The following is a 12,100-nucleotide window of genomic DNA, read 5'->3' on the forward strand; positions in this document are numbered from 1 at the left end:
TTCAAAATTTCTTATGTTCCTGCGGGGCCATCCGAACCTCTCCCAAGAACACGACAAATGCACTTGATTTTATACTTGACCTTCGCCCCTCTTCCCATTAGCCTCCTTGATTAGTACAATGTATTCACAGCTGGTCCGTGATTCACTTCCAAATTTTGCCTCAAGATTTTATTGTAATACTTAGTGCGTGAAAGTAATGTATATTTAATTGTTCGCTTTCAGTTTCCCCTGACGAAAGACCCTTGGAGGTCTGAAATGCATTGGGATTTAATAAACTGCTTTTAAATGGATCCAGCATTTGTCGTGTTCTTGGGAGAGGTTCGGATGGCCCCGCAGGAACATAAGAAATTTTGAAAATGGCTTTTTCCTAGCATGAGGATACAGAAATGGGACTAATGAAAAAGTGGATTAATGAAACGTATGAAAATAGGATGAAGAAAAAAGAAAAAAAGATTGAAATGACAAAGAATGCAATTCGGATGCAAATGCATTTGAAAACGCTGTGCCACAGGTTGGGGCCAAAATGCGCCCCATTTTCGGATGTTGTATACTTGATTTCGTGCTTTATGGGCTGCGCACGTTTCCAGTGAGCACGCAACATAAAAAGCGAGCCATGACTTAAGTAAACAGAAAAAATTGTGTAAACTAATGGTGTGCTACCCTACAGATATGCTGAAATTTGGGGCCATATAAATTTGAAAAGTGTCCAGGCCGAAGAAAACAGATTTTGTAGAAGACTCTTGGGCCTACCAATTTCATTGTCCACCTTTGTATGCCATAATGAGTTAAGAATGCCATACTTGGAGGATTACATTAGGTCTCGCAGCCACTTTAACAAGGGAGATTTTGGCTGATTGCCTAAAATGTAATAAGGGCGGTGATATGCCTTGGCTGGCCCAAGTACGGGCAAATTTGACTGCGGTCAATCTTGACCACATTTTTAATAATCCTGAGCAACTAGAAGGAATTGATGGAAAGACTTTCCGTAAAGTTTTATAAAAATATTACGGGATGCAAGATATGCTCAGGAATCTGCCAAAGTATCCGTGAAACATTATATTTTAATGACAGGCCAGGACGGATCTCCTTTGTGCTCTCCCATTAGTTATCTCTTAAGAGATATAACACGCTGGGAGCGAAGTCTTCTGTTTCGTCTTAGATCAGGCTCAATAAAGTATCTGCTGTGCTTCCCTATAGGTTATCAACCTAATATTGAGAATTTGGTTTGCCCATGTGGTAACTTAGGGAAACAGTCTATGTTAAATTTTTTGTTCTTTTGCTCTTTTTATCAAAATTACAGCATGCAGTTATTGATACCGTTTTTCAGGGCAAAGGGCATAACGGATTTTAAGGCTGCATACAAAATTATTCTCCAGCTTAAAGATGATGATATAACATACAGAGTGTGCACTTTCCGGAAAATTGCCATCCGCTCACGTTCTTCTATGAATTGATGATTGCTAGACTAGGCTGTACCATATGTATCTTTTGGATTTTGTATTGCTTGTATTTATATTTTGCACTATGCACATTTGCACTTCCATTCAATGCTGCTAATTGCAACCTTTTTGAGATTCGAGATTTAATGACCTGCCCGTTCCTAGCTGCTCTTCCGTGAAACATTTGCACTTTGCACACTGTCACTTTAACATCGTTGATGATATCAAAGTTATGGATAACTTAGTAATATTTTAACTGATTAGTTTTTTTTTTTTTGAGAACCTTTATTGTCACTTCAAGTAAATACAAATATGGGCCTACAAACACCTCGGCCGGCCGCTAGTAAAGTCATAAGTACAGCAAATCAATGTAGAAAAATACAGCAGCCCGAAAATGAGGGTCGAAATAGTGTCCAGGAGAGAACTTGTATTCAAACGCACTGTACGAGATTCAGGATGTGAGAAGGTTCATTTTACAAGAAAGAAAAACTCAGAATCAATGCCATACGGTCATACATGGTCCTACAGTAGCAAGCATGAAACAGGAAATCCGCAAATAGTACTAATACGTCTGAAACATTGGGGGTAAGGCACCCGAGTCAGGATAAATGTAAAAACAAACACATTACGGAGCAGCTGTACCCCACCCCTCAAGACGAGACATACTGTAGGAGACACGGAAAACGACGACACCAAAAAGAAAGAAAGACAAAGGGCCATAGAAACAAAGAAAAGACAAATTAACAGACCCCATCCCCCTACCCCCCACCCAGCACCCCTGCAGAAGGCCACGGCCTACCCCCCCCCCAGCAGCGTGCCTGTCGCACTAAATGAGAGGCCCGAAATATAGAAAAAGGGAAAAAGAAGAAAAAGAGGAAAAACGTGGCGAAGGGCCATCGATCCGGCCACCCGGTGCCCCCCCCCCCACCACCGCGCACAATAAACGTCCCAACAGCAAGATCAGAATAGACAGGGAAGACATTAATCACCGATAACACAAGCAAGAACATACCCGCCGAGTGTCCCCCAAATCACAGTCAGCCAACAATAAGTGTCACTATGAACTAGACGGTCTCAACCCAGGCCCTTCCTATCAGTAGTACCAACATACGTCCACTGATCCGCCAGCATACAGAGCAGAGTGGAGGGTCCAAACAATCCGGGCGGAGCGGGCAGCGCTGTTATTCCATGGGACTTCAGCCACCTGAACCCAGCCGAGTATGAATGGCGGAAATCCGTCAATGTCAGTATCAACTCCGGAAGCATCCTCCAGTCCGAACACAGTCTCACCAGCCAGGGAAAGAGAGTCACACCATCCGGCAAGCGCAGAAGCGCCACCAGGGCAGCCCAAACCATAGACCGACGTTGTTTCCCCTGCCGCCGAGCAGAGAAGTGCCCCGACGAGGCACTCACATGTACAACAGATCTGTCCAAAGGAATCTCATGAACCGGGTCTCGCAGCGGCTCCACGATCTTAGGCGTAGCTGGAGCACTCATCGCTGACGCAGAGTCGGGCCCATCGGCGCCTCCATGAGATCGAACTATGCCCGTGTGGAGCGGTGGGACAACAATGGCGGCCATCCTCCTTACCAGATTCCGAGCGTCCCGGATCAGGGTCGTATGCAGGGTTGTTAACGCAGCCAATATATCTCTGAACGTGGGTTCTGTCTCGTATCTCCAGACCCCAGGACTCTCCCTCACAGCGGCTTCTCTGCCTGGATGTGGTCTGCGGAGGAGGGCGCTGTCCGCCATCTTAGCTGATCCGGCCTCGTCTTTCTCCACTTCACTCGGGACCGGGCCCCACACCAGGGCGCAACAGGAGTCACCACGAGGATCTCGAAAGGCAAGGCAGGCATCCCAGCGAAGGGTCACCAAAAGGCTAAACAAAATCTCCGCCGCTCCCTGGGAGCCGCCCGCCGATTACGGGAAAAGCCATCGGTCCTGTCCGGATACTAACACTGGAAGGGGGGCCAAGTATCATGCAGTCCCTTCGACCCTGCTTCACCGCACATCCCACAAGGCACTCCACAAGATGGACTGGGTCGGCACTGTCGTCATTAGCCCATCAGATCTCCGGCGCCCTCCGGCCGGCTCCTCGCCCCCACCAGAGGCCGCTGTTGTCGCAGTCCCGGTCGGCCACCTTCCACACTCGACACCCCGGGCTCAGCTCCGTGAAGGCCGCAAAACAGTCGGGGACATTTCCGCGGGCCTGCCGCACGGAAAAGCCTCAGGAGCAAACGGTCAGTGAGAGGTGTCCTTCGCCTACTTAAATATGCCGTTATGGCTCAGGATAGTTGCCAGGATGTATGCGCGGGGTGAGAAGGCTCACGGAGCCGAGTGTCTACGCAGCCATCTCGGTCGCCAGCTTGGCTCCTCCCCCCCTGATTAGTTTTAATGATGAGTTTTATTTTAATATTTTAATGATGATGGACTATGTATGTGATTATGTGTAATGTTTGTACTTTTATGGATAATGCATATCCGAATAAAGATTAATGAATCTGAATCTGAATCTGATTAAAGAAAACAGCACATTTACAATGTACCGGTGGGAAATCGCTTTACATTACTCCCCTCCCTAGAGGAGATAGATTGACTGGATCATTCACTTAAAGTTACTGCTATCAACTTGCAAGCCCAAACCATCCAAGAGCCAGAAATGATTGACTCAACCCTAATGGTGCTCTCTAAAAAAACTTAAATAGGCCTCTGAAACTGAGTGTAGTTCAAGAAGACAACTCCATAGGCATCGCCGACATCCCTAATAATAGACCAGAACTAGGGCCAGGAATACACAAGGATAGGGATTCAGACCATATTTCACCTATTGACTTAGCTAGTGACATGCAAAATGCAAGAGATAATGGGTATAGTTTTACGATTCTTTATTGGAACATAGCAGGGCTATGCTCCAAATTAACTAATCACCTCTGGTACGATTTTGTGAGGAAATTCAAATTTTTTTGTCTACAAGAGACATGGGCTCTGAATAAAATACACATTGAAGGCTATAAGACATACCACACAACAGCCATACCATCCACTCACGGGAGGCCGAAGGGAGGACTGAGTATATATGTTTCAAATTTGTTGACGATAAACAAAATATCTTTTACTATCTCGGAACCGAACTACCCACTTGTGATTATGAACATGGACAAACAAAACTCTGTTGTCTTGATCAATTTCTACAACAACGCATAGAAGGAGCACCTGGTGGACATAATAAATCAGTTTAGAAATTCACTACAGGATATTCAGAATGGCAGTGTAGAGAATGTTCTATTTGTGTGTGGGGGGGATTTTAATACCACTTTGTATTCATATAATAATGATGTAAAATGCGGACTGACAGATGAAAACACTTGTAATTTACCCCACTTCCTGCATTGTGTTTATGGAGATGCTCTAAATGAGATTTCATTTGTCTTGAATATGGGTTTCGCTAATCTACTAAGCTCGCCACCAATACCATTTACCCAGACCTTTAACGGGAGAGGTATGAGTTCGATCATCGATTTTATAATAATTCCGAACAGGTTCGCTTCCCCCTTATTGAGTTATAAAATGCATAAGAACGCCATAAGCGATCACTTTCCATTGAGCGTAAGTATATCTCTTCAATCAAAAACTCATATTCCCCATAATAAGAGGATATATGCGGCCCAAAATTTGGGAATCGACAAAATAAATGGTTACTCTCTAAAGTGGGATAAGGTGGAACCACATAAAATCATCAAGACAGTTGCAGAGAAAAGCTTAGAAAGAATAATGAAATGTTTGATCGAATACACACCACACGAGGAAGTACTAGGGTCCTATGCACAAATAACCGAAATAATTAGAAATACATTGAAAGTCGAAATAAAAAAGGGAAATAGGAACAACAAGGGGTGGTTCAAAAGTAAATGTACAAAAGCCTACACAGAATTAAAACATGCATTACACAAAAAGAGAGGGATAGCACTGAAATAAAGCAGTGTAGGAAGGCTTAAACCAGGCTGTGAAAACACGTAAAGTAGAATTAATGAAGAATATCTGGGCTGACTTACATAAGGCAAGCGTCAATAGGAACAGTACTGCCTTTTGTCGCGTGGTTAAATCCCCATTCCTGACAACTGAAGCCACCCCACTATAGAAATCACCATCGATGAAGGACACTGGGTGGAACACTTTTCCAATATTCTTGGACAGGCAAGGGAGGAGGATGGCACAGTTGTAAGCACCGTAAGCCCCAGTTCTCCATCACAAGACTTCCCAATCGAATTAGCCGTCACCCTGGAAGAGGTACAATCTGCCATAAAAGCGAGTAAGGGGGGGAAAGGCTCCGGGCCCAGAATGAGTAGCTGTAGATGTGAGAAGTTGGCCTGATATGCAGTGCTCACTATTCTAGTGATCACTATGTATCAGTCCAAACAACCCTTATTGATGATTGGTTGTAAGTCAACCTTATAGACCAGCTATCCTAGTAGCATGGATACGAGCAGTCTAAGGCTAAGACTCTAGAGGGCGTGTTAAGCCAGCTGTTTTACCATCACATTACCCCTTGAACACCAAGTGAAAGGACACCACACAAGTTGTTATCAAAAATAAAGTGTATTTATATATAACAGGACTACCCTGGCTCTTTATGAGACAGGGAGCTAAGCACACAACAAAACTCTTAAAGAATTACTGAAAGTCGCACAATTTACACAAATGCCCGAGGGGCACGAAAAACCATATACACAAGAAGTGGAATGCGAAGTTACTAGCAGGTAAGTAATACTTTTCTAGACTGTAGAAACGCTAGGCCTACAATGCTGAACCCTTAGATTAGAAGCAGGAGGCCTAGGGACGCCGTGTGCAGAGTGGGAACTCTCACGCGTAATGCGGGAACAAGTCTATGGATACTAGCACTTTACAAAGTTACTGTTCTCGGGCGAACCCGACTAGGTGGGTCGAAAACACGGGTGGATCCGAACTCTTAGGGTGTTGGACTATGCTGGAGCACCGGAGTACTCAGTTTACCTAGCCCAGGGGCTGCGGCTGCATAGGGTTCAAGTTGCGTCGGAAACCCTCGTTGAAGATCCAGGAGCCTGAAGAAAGAAGTTGCTGGCAGGCGGCCAGTGAAGGAGTTCGTGGTGATCCAAGCCTGGATCAGGGAAGGAGAAACCTGTAAGTAGAGGGGACCAAGTTCTGAATCACTAGCCAGTGATTTGAGTGGGCACCAGGATGGCACCGGATGAAGTCACCTCAGCCAGGTGAGTGGGCGCTGCTGGGCTCTGCAGTCTCTCGGACCAGGAAGCGTTGTCGGCGACCAGGATGGAGGTGCGAGCTGTCCCACGAAGGTTCTTGCTGTCGACGTCGCTGGACCCAGGATTGGGCAACAAGTCTTGGCAAATGCAAGGCCCACGCGGTGGACCTAAAATGCCGTCTTGAGTGGACCAGGAGGGTCCAGGGTGCTCCTCTTTTGGAGGGGAGCAAGGGCTAGTCTGGGGCAACCAGACCAGCAGTGGTTGTCGTCGTGGAGCGTCGTGAGAGGGCCACTAGCCAACGGGCAAGCGACCTGGACAACGCAGTTAGCAGCAAAGAGCAGAAGGGCCCCACGCCGATCTCGTGGATGCAGGGGGGCTGAACTTCGGTGCTGGAGCTGCTCAGGGTCGGGGCTTCTCTTACCCCAAAGCACTCGGCCGAGGGTCACTCGGTGGTCGTGCTGGACAAGCGTCGTGCAGTTCTGAAGATGGCCGGTCCCTCGAGGTCCCGTCGCACCCACGGATCACAGCTGGGCTGATGATGTAGGTTGAGGTCAGAGGTGCCAGGGAAGCCGGTTCTCGTCGTGCTGGAGCAGTCTTGATCCGGAGGAGAGACTGGCAACAAACCGCGATGCTTGGTTGGTGCCTGCTGCTGCAGGGTGACTACTCCTTAGTCACAAGGGAGAATCTTGGGAAGAAGTCTTGAGTTCCTTTCGTGGAAAGTAGTTTCAGGATTCAAAGATGATCTAATTTGGAAGGGGGCCAGTTCCTACCTTTATCCTGCAAAAAGGGGCTGGCACGCGACTAAGTCCTGCCCTATGGGTGGGACTAGGAGGGGGGTGGTTACACCCCTCTCCTTTGGCGGCTTTCCCCAGATCAGGGGCTGGAGTGCCCCTGGAACTGGTTCCAGCCGGCCTATGCACAGTGAGCACCGGGGTGCCACTTGCAGTCACCTTCCTCTAAAGCCCTGCCTACCTAGAATACACAAAATCCTGTCTGGGACGGTGCTGGCACCGCCCCTGGCAGGAAACCCTTTGTCCTTGCCTCCTGGGCTGGGAGGACTCCCAGCAGCAGGAGGGCAGACTTGTGTCTCGGTGGCAGCATCCATTTTGTGGAGCTAAGGCTCTTTCTAAATTTAACCGGGGTTACAGGTTACATACATGTCGTGTCCCTCTAGAAGGGTGGAATGCTAACCCCGTCGCCAGAATTGGCGAGGGGTTAGTATTCCAATTCGTATGACACCTTACTCGACATGTTTTGATAAAGCAATACCAGAGTTGGCACATAACCGCGAGGATTATAATGCACTTAAGAGTATATGGTATGCGATATCATGGAAACGGCTAAGGGATGGATCCCGAAAGCCGCAGACAGGCTCAGCTCAAGCCAGAGCACTATCTCACACGATTCCAAGCACTCTGCCTTCAGGATTGTTAAGGCCTGCCATAGGAGTGACTGATAGGAGATCTGTGTGCCCATTTAGGTTTAGATATAGGAATACTATATCTAAAGCAAAGGGTGATTACACCACCTTGCCCCAGCTGTCATGCAGCCAGTTGTGTCAGATTTGGATGGCCAGCCAGGGGTGGCATAATACATGCTGCAGCCCCTGGTAGGCCCTGGGTACACCTATGCCCTGGGCACCTAAGGTACTCTGTACAGGGACTGATAAGGTGACTCAGTATCCAATTAGATATGTACCTAAGGTACATGGAATCCATTTTACAGAGAGAGCAGTAGGCCTGGGGTCCTGAATAGCAGGGCCCCAGGTCAACTAAGTCAGAAAACCAGCAAAACACCAGGCAAAAAGTTGGGGGCAACCATAGTCAGGGATCTACCTTCCTACAGTAGACATCTTTAAACAAAACATAGAGCAATGGGGTCCTTTAATAACGCGAGTGCTAGCCGCCTGCTGCACGATCGGACTCATGGTCAGACTCCATTATGGTACCAATCTTTTAAAAAGTTAACAGACAGAACCCGGCATGTTACCACCCTATTTCTTTGCTGGATTCGGTGGGAAAAGTGGCAGGCCGTATTGTCCTTAACCGGCTCCAACAATGGGCAGAGGACAACAATATAATATCAGACCTGCAATATGGTTTTAGAGAGGGTCTAGGTACAGGGTCTCAATTTACACATTTTAATGGGGAAATATACAAATGCAAGAAAGGGAAAAATGTACCTGGCTTTTGTGGACCCGCATGTGATTGCGTATGCCATAAAAAACTATGGAGCATCCTAGAGGCAATGGGGGTTGAGGCTCCTTTAATTCATTTTATAAGAGAACTCAACACAAATGCAAGAGCCCGGGTATGGTGCGGACCCAATGGAGAGTGTACAGCGTCGTTCCAAGAGGAGAGGGGGGTCAGACAGGGCTGCATACTGGCACCCTTCCTTTTGACTTTATATAGTAATGGCTCGGAGAATGTCATGCTGAAAGGGTGACGGAACCACCACAGCTGCAAAAACGCCCCATACCCACCCTACTCTACACGGACGACGCTGTAATCATGGCCCGAACACCAATAGGGCTTCAACGGGCTCTTAATAGCTACATTGAGTTTATAACAAATTTAGATCTAAAAATAAATACCACTAAAACTCTTATAATGAACTGTGGGAGGGGTGGAAGCAAGCAGAGGGACATTTTTGTAGAGAATAAAAAAGTAAAATCCACTATAACGTACCCCTACTTAGGAATTTTAATGGACCATATGAGATCCTGGTGTCAGGCAATTCAAGCTAGGAACTTCTTTTATTGAGAACTGCAACAGCCCTGGTACATTTTTCACAAAAGTTAGGTAAGAGGCCCCCAGTAGAGTTGATTAAAATTGACTAAGCTAAGAGCATTAGCACAGCTAGCTAAGGGGATACTGTAACGTAACCGAAATACATAGTATTCAAGAACGCATTTTTAAGGTACCTATTGGCTATTCCACGCTGTACGACAACCTATATCCGCTACACTGAGTTGGGCCTACCATATTTTACAGACATAATAAAGGTGCAACCAGTTTTATTGTGGCACCGTATCTGGACCTTGTTAAAAACCACATTCAAGTGGCACGTGTTAAGTGACAGACTTAAGTTAGAACAAGCCCTAGAGATCAGGTGTTGAAATATATAAAAGAATTCATGACTGATTTGGGCCAGCATGAATACTATCATAATCCCTCCTCGATGGGTTCAATCTCTAGAAAGATTTTTAAAAAATAATGCATGACCCACATGGAGGCAAACAGATTTGCCAGTGAGGAATCAAGGCCTACAGTTCAAATGAACCAACTGATGTGCTCTACCCTCGCTATTCAACCATATTTAACGTTTACAACAACAGGATATGACAGATTTGTTCTCACATGCCTCAGACTTGACGTATTTCATTGTTTGGTAAGTTTTCCGACCACAAACGATTGGTCTAAAACCTTAGTAAACTGTCCTTCCGATGGAGTCTCACCCCAATTAACAATCCATGTAGACCTGTTCTGCAAATTTTATCTAGAGCAAAGGATGAGGTGGATTAAACCCTTCTTGAAAATTTGGGGTTTGAGGCAATGTCGTCCGACCAGGTCACAGTGGCCCCTGAGGAAGGGACAGGAAGTCCCGAAATGCATCGGGCCGAAATCCATCAATCGCCAATAACGCTGTAGCTCTGTTAACAATGTTAAGTTATTCATATTGTTTTCATGAACCAACTAAAATTGTATGAATAGAGTCATGAAGTAATGACTTGCTTCACTGTGGCAAACTCTGAAAATATGTAAAAACACGGGTTATACCCTGAACAAAGAAAATATCGTTTAAAAATGAATGTTTAGTTGCATTTGTGTTTCTTTGCATTGAGCAGCCAAAACTTATGGTAATAATTTGTGAATGTAGCTAGAGAAACTTACACATCGCTGTGCACTCGGTTTATTCCAGACAGGTTGTCTGGAATCTTCTTCTTTAAATGTCGTCCGGCCTACCTGGCACTGCAGTTCTTAGATAACAAATGTTTTGTAAGAAACATTCTTGAAATGTACGATCAGATGTAGGAAACATCTCTGAACTTTGTCCCTTTTTAAAAATACGCTGATAGGCCATGATTCCTAACAATTTTTTTAATTTGTAAATGATGTTTTAACTTTTTATATCAATTCTTTTTATAACTACTGTATAATAAGTGCAATATGAAATGGTAAAACTGTGTCAACTTTCTAAATAATTTTCTTAACGACTATTATGCCATACTTGTGAAATGGTACTGTAAATATGTGCTTTCGTGTTTTTTTGTGTGTCAAATTGAAAACGGAATAAAGCTAAATTTGATTTGATTTGATACAACTCAGCCACAAGAATAAATGTAACATACTACTTGATTTCTTTTTTTAAAAAGCTCATGCATATCTGAATACATCATTTAAGGTAACTCATACATATCTAATAATATCTCAGCATTAAGAATAAATGTATGATGAATACACCAAATAAATGCACAAATAGAATCAAGCATATGAACTCATTGATGCTCCTAATGGCTAATTCAGGACCTACTACTATTGAAGAAGCTTAAAAATAAAGGAACTTCAAAATTAATCTTTAAACTGAACAGCATCGTCTGTAATTTTAATTTCACAATATATTTTTTAATTTTTTTCAAACTGAACAGCATTTCAGGAACAAATAATCTCCTTCCATGTGAAATACACACAGACTTCTTGCATTTGAAATTATAACAGTGAAAGTTTTACTTTATTTTCTCAACATCAGTTTATTATCACTGTCTAGGTGGGTTTGTCTGGTTTGTTCAGCCAAAGTATGTCAGCAACATTGTTGGTTTGCGCCGTCCAGTGATCACTTCAGGGTTGGGGGGGGACCCACACCCTTACGGGCCCACTAAGACAAAGGCACCCACACACAGGACAGGGGCATCAGGTACACCAATACGTCATCGTATGATCTGAAAAAGGATCAAGCATCACTCTTCTTGCAAAAGCACACATTCTCCTTTTTCTGGTTTGGGTCTGATGGCACAATATTATCATTCCTGTCTGCACGGTTCTCTGCTGGTTCTAAGGCATTATCTGAGAATTGTACCCACACTATGGCCTGAATTCTTGGAATTGCAGTGGACCTCTCCTTCTCCTTGTGCAGTAAGAAAGGCTGGGGCAGTCTCCTTCCTGACTTTCTCTCCACACACTGCTGAATTAATACACCCACGATCATTTGGCATGAACCCAAATCAATCCATCTGCCCTATCTGCTCTGGTAATTTTCCTTTCTCCAACTAGCCCTACACCATCCGTGGGACTGGTCTGCGCTGTGCATACTGATACATAGGAATCACAGTTCTAAGTAAGTCACAGTTCTAAGTAAGTATGCATCCCTAAATTCTCTGCCCACCTGTTGTCTAGGATCTGAAGGGGAAGAGAAATATGAACATCT

The sequence above is a fragment of the Lissotriton helveticus genome, chromosome 7 (genome assembly GCF_964261635.1).
Source record: "Lissotriton helveticus chromosome 7, aLisHel1.1, whole genome shotgun sequence".
NCBI classification, from domain to species: domain Eukaryota; kingdom Metazoa; phylum Chordata; class Amphibia; order Caudata; family Salamandridae; genus Lissotriton; species Lissotriton helveticus.